Source organism: Eleutherodactylus coqui, chromosome 1 (genome assembly GCF_035609145.1).
Source record: "Eleutherodactylus coqui strain aEleCoq1 chromosome 1, aEleCoq1.hap1, whole genome shotgun sequence".
Taxonomy (NCBI): Eukaryota; Metazoa; Chordata; class Amphibia; order Anura; family Eleutherodactylidae; genus Eleutherodactylus; species Eleutherodactylus coqui.
Genome location: NC_089837.1, coordinates 53,340,930 through 53,348,429, shown reverse-complemented (window position 1 = coordinate 53,348,429; position 7,500 = coordinate 53,340,930). Strand labels below are relative to the sequence as shown.

Here is a 7,500-nt window from a genome sequence, read left to right as displayed (position 1 = left end):
CAGGTGCTTGGACCCGATGACCCTTCCAACTCTACCATTCTATGATCTTCTGTATTTAGGCATGTATGTCTGCATTGACAGAGAAGAGGACATTTTTTAAGAAACAAAGCGATTTCTCAAATTGGGCTGTCCAGGAAGATGTTGATGTGGTAGGGACTGCAAAAACCAAGCTTCCTAGCAGAGGATGGTTTCGATCCATCGACCTCTGGGTTATGGGCCCAGCACGCTTCCGCTGCGCCACTCTGCTGCATTGGGATAGCTTACAAGGTGCTGGTGAGGCAAAGCTGAGGAAGCCTCTGACTGTTACTAAGCCGCTAACAGGGAGCCACTCTCCGTGGGCAGTTGGGTACTCTTTTGAGTCACGCTGTTGTGTTCTAGTTTATCTCTTCTTTTCCTTTTTTTGATATTATTGTTTAGGTAGTCACCTGAGAGAATATAGTTGACCTGACTGAGGATTTGGCCAGCGGCACAATGTGTGGTTGTCTCTGTGGCGCAATCGGTTAGCGCGTTCGGCTGTTAACCGAAAGGTTGGTGGTTCAAGCCCACCCAGGGACGGGCTTGCCTTTTGTTTGCGCCGTATGTTACACGTAAAGACGTGGCTGTCAGTGTGTCTGAGCCGTTTAAAAGCTTCAAAAAGGTCCTTCGAGCCGGAATTGAACCAGCGACCTAAGGATTGCTAATTTGCTTCTACAGTCCTCCGCTCTACCAGCTGAGCTATCGAAGGCCAGTTCTTTGAGCGCCAAAGATAAAAAGGCCATCATGCTAGAGTTTCAAAGCGCTGGCAAGTAAAGATGTTGGAGGATGCAGGCATCGATCCCGCTACCTCTCGCATGCGAAGCGAGCGCTCTACCATGTGAGCTAATCCCCCTTGCCTGCTGCTTCCACCTGTCTACTCTGATCAGCAATTTTAGCACATTCCCAGCATTCAAGAGTTTCCAAAGTTGAGGGCTTTTTTTTTTTTTTTTAAGTATAGATGTCACAAAAGTGAGATGCACTGGCCTTTTCACAGCCAAAAATTGACTATGCGGAAGGTTTAAGAGTGGCTCTGTGGCGCAATGGATAGCGCATTGGGCTTCTAGAGTGAAAGTGATTCAAAGGTTGTGGGTTCGAGTCCCACCAGAGTCGTACTTTCTAGCGCACTGTGGTAGCTTGTTGTGTGCTCTTAGGCAAAAAACCTGCCTAGGACTTCATTTGTTATCGTAGCCCTGCCTTGAAGCTTTTTAAGGCGACTGATTTAGCATTCAGTTTTGATCTGCAGTGCAAAGGGAAGAGCCCTTTTCTAAATGGCATATTAGAAAAAACTTTCTGACGGTGAGAGTGATCAATGAGTGGTACAGGTTACCACGGGTGGTGATGAGTTCTCCTTCCATGGAAGTGTTCAAACAAAGGCTGGACAAAGATCTGTCTGGAATGATTTAGGTAATCCTGCACTGAGCAGGTGCTTGGACCCGATGACCCTTCCAACTCTACCATTCTATGATCTTCTGTATTTAGGCATGTATGTCTGCATTGACAGAGAAGAGGACATTTTTTAAGAAACAAAGCGATTTCTCAAATTGGGCTGTCCAGGAAGATGTTGATGTGGTAGGGACTGCAAAAACCAAGCTTCCTAGCAGAGGATGGTTTCGATCCATCGACCTCTGGGTTATGGGCCCAGCACGCTTCCGCTGCGCCACTCTGCTGCATTGGGATAGCTTACAAGGTGCTGGTGAGGCAAAGCTGAGGAAGCCTCTGACTGTTACTAAGCCGCTAACAGGGAGCCACTCTCCGTGGGCAGTTGGGTACTCTTTTGAGTCACGCTGTTGTGTTCTAGTTTATCTCTTCTTTTCCTTTTTTTGATATTATTGTTTAGGTAGTCACCTGAGAGAATATAGTTGACCTGACTGAGGATTTGGCCAGCGGCACAATGTGTGGTTGTCTCTGTGGCGCAATCGGTTAGCGCGTTCGGCTGTTAACCGAAAGGTTGGTGGTTCAAGCCCACCCAGGGACGGGCTTGCCTTTTGTTTGCGCCGTATGTTACACGTAAAGACGTGGCTGTCAGTGTGTCTGAGCCGTTTAAAAGCTTCAAAATGGTAATGCTAGCCAAAAAGGTCCTTCGAGCCGGAATTGAACCAGCGACCTAAGGATTGCTAATTTGCTTCTACAGTCCTCCGCTCTACCAGCTGAGCTATCGAAGGCCAGTTCTTTGAGCGCCAAAGATAAAAAGGCCATCATGCTAGAGTTTCAAAGCGCTGGCAAGTAAAGATGTTGGAGGATGCAGGCATCGATCCCGCTACCTCTCGCATGCGAAGCGAGCGCTCTACCATGTGAGCTAATCCCCCTTGCCTGCTGCTTCCACCTGTCTACTCTGATCAGCAATTTTAGCACATTCCCAGCATTCAAGAGTTTCCAAAGTTGAGGGCTTTTTTTTTTTTTTTTTTTTTTAAGTATAGATGTCACAAAAGTGAGATGCACTGGCCTTTTCACAGCCAAAAATTGACTATGCGGAAGGCTTAAGAGTGGCTCTGTGGCGCAATGGATAGCGCATTGGGCTTCTAGAGTGAAAGTGATTCAAAGGTTGTGGGTTCGAGTCCCACCAGAGTCGTACTTTCTAGCGCACTGTGGTAGCTTGTTGTGTGCTCTTAGGCAAAAAACCTGCCTAGGACTTCATTTGTTATCGTAGCCCTGCCTTGAAGCTTTTTAAGGCGACTGATTTAGCATTCAGTTTTGATCTGCAGTGCAAAGGGAAGAGCCCTTTTCTAAATGGCATATTAGAAAAAACTTTCTGACGGTGAGAGTGATCAATGAGTGGTACAGGTTACCACGGGTGGTGATGAGTTCTCCTTCCATGGAAGTGTTCAAACAAAGGCTGGACAAAGATCTGTCTGGAATGATTTAGGTAATCCTGCACTGAGCAGGTGCTTGGACCCGATGACCCTTCCAACTCTACCATTCTATGATCTTCTGTATTTAGGCATGTATGTCTGCATTGACAGAGAAGAGGACATTTTTTAAGAAACAAAGCGATTTCTCAAATTGGGCTGTCCAGGAAGATGTTGATGTGGTAGGGACTGCAAAAACCAAGCTTCCTAGCAGAGGATGGTTTCGATCCATCGACCTCTGGGTTATGGGCCCAGCACGCTTCCGCTGCGCCACTCTGCTGCATTGGGATAGCTTACAAGGTGCTGGTGAGGCAAAGCTGAGGAAGCCTCTGACTGTTACTAAGCCGCTAACAGGGAGCCACTCTCCGTGGGCAGTTGGGTACTCTTTTGAGTCACGCTGTTGTGTTCTAGTTTATCTCTTCTTTTCCTTTTTTTGATATTATTGTTTAGGTAGTCACCTGAGAGAATATAGTTGACCTGACTGAGGATTTGGCCAGCGGCACAATGTGTGGTTGTCTCTGTGGCGCAATCGGTTAGCGCGTTCGGCTGTTAACCGAAAGGTTGGTGGTTCAAGCCCACCCAGGGACGGGCTTGCCTTTTGTTTGCGCCGTATGTTACACGTAAAGACGTGGCTGTCAGTGTGTCTGAGCCGTTTAAAAGCTTCAAAATGGTAATGCTAGCCAAAAAGGTCCTTCGAGCCGGAATTGAACCAGCGACCTAAGGATTGCTAATTTGCTTCTACAGTCCTCCGCTCTACCAGCTGAGCTATCGAAGGCCAGTTCTTTGAGCGCCAAAGATAAAAAGGCCATCATGCTAGAGTTTCAAAGCGCTGGCAAGTAAAGATGTTGGAGGATGCAGGCATCGATCCCGCTACCTCTCGCATGCGAAGCGAGCGCTCTACCATGTGAGCTAATCCCCCTTGCCTGCTGCTTCCACCTGTCTACTCTGATCAGCAATTTTAGCACATTCCCAGCATTCAAGAGTTTCCAAAGTTGAGGGCTTTTTTTTTTTTTTTTTTTTTTAAGTATAGATGTCACAAAAGTGAGATGCACTGGCCTTTTCACAGCCAAAAATTGACTATGCGGAAGGCTTAAGAGTGGCTCTGTGGCGCAATGGATAGCGCATTGGACTTCTAGAGTGAAAGTGATTCAAAGGTTGTGGGTTCGAGTCCCACCAGAGTCGTACTTTCTAGCGCACTGTGGTAGCTTGTTGTGTGCTCTTAGGCAAAAAACCTGCCTAGGACTTCATTTGTTATCGTAGCCCTGCCTTGAAGCTTTTTAAGGCGACTGATTTAGCATTCAGTTTTGATCTGCAGTGCAAAGGGAAGAGCCCTTTTCTAAATGGCATATTAGAAAAAACTTTCTGACGGTGAGAGTGATCAATGAGTGGTACAGGTTACCACGGGTGGTGATGAGTTCTCCTTCCATGGAAGTGTTCAAACAAAGGCTGGACAAAGATCTGTCTGGAATGATTTAGGTAATCCTGCACTGAGCAGGTGCTTGGACCCGATGACCCTTCCAACTCTACCATTCTATGATCTTCTGTATTTAGGCATGTATGTCTGCATTGACAGAGAAGAGGACATTTTTTAAGAAACAAAGCGATTTCTCAAATTGGGCTGTCCAGGAAGATGTTGATGTGGTAGGGACTGCAAAAACCAAGCTTCCTAGCAGAGGATGGTTTCGATCCATCGACCTCTGGGTTATGGGCCCAGCACGCTTCCGCTGCGCCACTCTGCTGCATTGGGATAGCTTACAAGGTGCTGGTGAGGCAAAGCTGAGGAAGCCTCTGACTGTTACTAAGCCGCTAACAGGGAGCCACTCTCCGTGGGCAGTTGGGTACTCTTTTGAGTCACGCTGTTGTGTTCTAGTTTATCTCTTCTTTTCCTTTTTTTGATATTATTGTTTAGGTAGTCACCTGAGAGAATATAGTTGACCTGACTGAGGATTTGGCCAGCGGTACAATGTGTGGTTGTCTCTGTGGCGCAATCGGTTAGCGCGTTCGGCTGTTAACCGAAAGGTTGGTGGTTCAAGCCCACCCAGGGACGGGCTTGCCTTTTGTTTGCGCCGTATGTTACACGTAAAGACGTGGCTGTCAGTGTGTCTGAGCCGTTTAAAAGCTTCAAAATGGTAATGCTAGCCAAAAAGGTCCTTCGAGCCGGAATTGAACCAGCGACCTAAGGATTGCTAATTTGCTTCTACAGTCCTCCGCTCTACCAGCTGAGCTATCGAAGGCCAGTTCTTTGAGCGCCAAAGATAGAAAGGCCATCATGCTAGAGTTTCAAAGCGCTGGCAAGTAAAGATGTTGGAGGATGCAGGCATCGATCCCGCTACCTCTCGCATGCGAAGCGAGCGCTCTACCATGTGAGCTAATCCCCCTTGCCTGCTGCTTCCACCTGTCTACTCTGATCAGCAATTTTAGCACATTCCCAGCATTCAAGAGTTTCCAAAGTTGAGGGCTTTTTTTTTTTTTTTTAAGTATAGATGTCACAAAAGTGAGATGCACTGGCCTTTTCACAGCCAAAAATTGACTATGCGGAAGGTTTAAGAGTGGCTCTGTGGCGCAATGGATAGCGCATTGGGCTTCTAGAGTGAAAGTGATTCAAAGGTTGTGGGTTCGAGTCCCACCAGAGTCGTACTTTCTAGCGCACTGTGGTAGCTTGTTGTGTGCTCTTAGGCAAAAAACCTGCCTAGGACTTCATTTGTTATCGTAGCCCTGCCTTGAAGCTTTTTAAGGCGACTGATTTAGCATTCAGTTTTGATCTGCAGTGCAAAGGGAAGAGCCCTTTTCTAAATGGCATATTAGAAAAAACTTTCTGACGGTGAGAGTGATCAATGAGTGGTACAGGTTACCACGGGTGGTGATGAGTTCTCCTTCCATGGAAGTGTTCAAACAAAGGCTGGACAAAGATCTGTCTGGAATGATTTAGGTAATCCTGCACTGAGCAGGTGCTTGGACCCGATGACCCTTCCAACTCTACCATTCTATGATCTTCTGTATTTAGGCATGTATGTCTGCATTGACAGAGAAGAGGACATTTTTTAAGAAACAAAGCGATTTCTCAAATTGGGCTGTCCAGGAAGATGTTGATGTGGTAGGGACTGCAAAAACCAAGCTTCCTAGCAGAGGATGGTTTCGATCCATCGACCCCTGGGTTATGGGCCCAGCACGCTTCCGCTGCGCCACTCTGCTGCATTGGGATAGCTTACAAGGTGCTGGTGAGGCAAAGCTGAGGAAGCCTCTGACTGTTACTAAGCCGCTAACAGGGAGCCACTCTCCGTGGGCAGTTGGGTACTCTTTTGAGTCACGCTGTTGTGTTCTAGTTTATCTCTTCTTTTCCTTTTTTTGATATTATTGTTTAGGTAGTCACCTGAGAGAATATAGTTGACCTGACTGAGGATTTGGCCAGCGGCACAATGTGTGGTTGTTTCTTAAAAACATCATAGAATGGTAGAGTTGGAAGGGTCATGCTAGAGTTTCAAAGCGCTGGCAAGTAAAGATGTTGGAGGATGCAGGCATCGATCCCGCTACCTCTCGCATGCGAAGCGAGCGCTCTACCATGTGAGCTAATCCCCCTTGCCTGCTGCTTCCACCTGTCTACTCTGATCAGCAATTTTAGCACATTCCCAGCATTCAAGAGTTTCCAAAGTTGAGGGCTTTTTTTTTTTTTTTTTTTTTTTTTTTAAGTATAGATGTCACAAAAGTGAGATGCACTGGCCTTTTCACAGCCAAAAATTGACTATGCGGAAGGCTTAAGAGTGGCTCTGTGGCGCAATGGATAGCGCATTGGACTTCTAGAGTGAAAGTGATTCAAAGGTTGTGGGTTCGAGTCCCACCAGAGTCGTACTTTCTAGCGCACTGTGGTAGCTTGTTGTGTGCTCTTAGGCAAAAAACCTGCCTAGGACTTCATTTGTTATCGTAGCCCTGCCTTGAAGCTTTTTAAGGCGACTGATTTAGCATTCAGTTTTGATCTGCAGTGCAAAGGGAAGAGCCCTTTTCTAAATGGCATATTAGAAAAAACTTTCTGACGGTGAGAGTGATCAATGAGTGGTACAGGTTACCACGGGTGGTGATGAGTTCTCCTTCCATGGAAGTGTTCAAACAAAGGCTGGACAAAGATCTGTCTGGAATGATTTAGGTAATCCTGCACTGAGCAGGTGCTTGGACCCGATGACCCTTCCAACTCTACCATTCTATGATCTTCTGTATTTAGGCATGTATGTCTGCATTGACAGAGAAGAGGACATTTTTTAAGAAACAAAGCGATTTCTCAAATTGGGCTGTCCAGGAAGATGTTGATGTGGTAGGGACTGCAAAAACCAAGCTTCCTAGCAGAGGATGGTTTCAATCCATCGACCTCTGGGTTATGGGCCCAGCACGCTTCCGCTGCGCCACTCTGCTGCATTGGGATAGCTTACAAGGTGCTGGTGAGGCAAAGCTGAGGAAGCCTCTGACTGTTACTAAGCCGCTAACAGGGAGCCACTCTCCGTGGGCAGTTGGGTACTCTTTTGAGTCACGCTGTTGTGTTCTAGTTTATCTCTTCTTTTCCTTTTTTTGATATTATTGTTTAGGTAGTCACCTGAGAGAATATAGTTGACCTGACTGAGGATTTGGCCAGCGGCACAATGTGTGGTTGTCT

The 7,500-nt window shown here is 46.8% G+C and overlaps 7 non-coding genes across 7 annotated transcripts in view; all 7 read left to right on the top strand.

The window, feature by feature from the left end:
- Window positions 1-481: 481 nt before the first annotated feature.
- TRNAN-GUU (transfer RNA asparagine (anticodon GUU)) lies at window positions 482-555 on the top strand. The gene has a single exon. It is a non-coding gene; the product is annotated as a tRNA-Asn (tRNA).
- Window positions 556-1,916: 1,361 nt separating this feature from the next.
- TRNAN-GUU (transfer RNA asparagine (anticodon GUU)) lies at window positions 1,917-1,990 on the top strand. The gene has a single exon. It is a non-coding gene; the product is annotated as a tRNA-Asn (tRNA).
- Window positions 1,991-3,375: 1,385 nt separating this feature from the next.
- On the top strand, window positions 3,376-3,449 carry TRNAN-GUU (transfer RNA asparagine (anticodon GUU)). The gene has a single exon. It is a non-coding gene; the product is annotated as a tRNA-Asn (tRNA).
- Window positions 3,450-3,959: 510 nt separating this feature from the next.
- TRNAR-UCU (transfer RNA arginine (anticodon UCU)) lies at window positions 3,960-4,043 on the top strand. Its single transcript is given in 2 exon segments — window positions 3,960-3,996; window positions 4,008-4,043. It is a non-coding gene; the product is annotated as a tRNA-Arg (tRNA).
- Window positions 4,044-4,834: 791 nt separating this feature from the next.
- TRNAN-GUU (transfer RNA asparagine (anticodon GUU)) lies at window positions 4,835-4,908 on the top strand. The gene has a single exon. It is a non-coding gene; the product is annotated as a tRNA-Asn (tRNA).
- A 1,713-nt stretch (window positions 4,909-6,621) lies between these two features.
- TRNAR-UCU (transfer RNA arginine (anticodon UCU)) lies at window positions 6,622-6,705 on the top strand. The gene is given in 2 exon segments: window positions 6,622-6,658; window positions 6,670-6,705. It is a non-coding gene; the product is annotated as a tRNA-Arg (tRNA).
- A 791-nt stretch (window positions 6,706-7,496) lies between these two features.
- TRNAN-GUU (transfer RNA asparagine (anticodon GUU)) overlaps window positions 7,497-7,500 on the top strand; it is a 74-nt gene continuing 70 nt past the window's right edge. The window contains exon 1 of the tRNA in view: window positions 7,497-7,500. This exon is cut by the window's right edge and continues 70 nt beyond it. This is a non-coding gene — a tRNA (tRNA-Asn).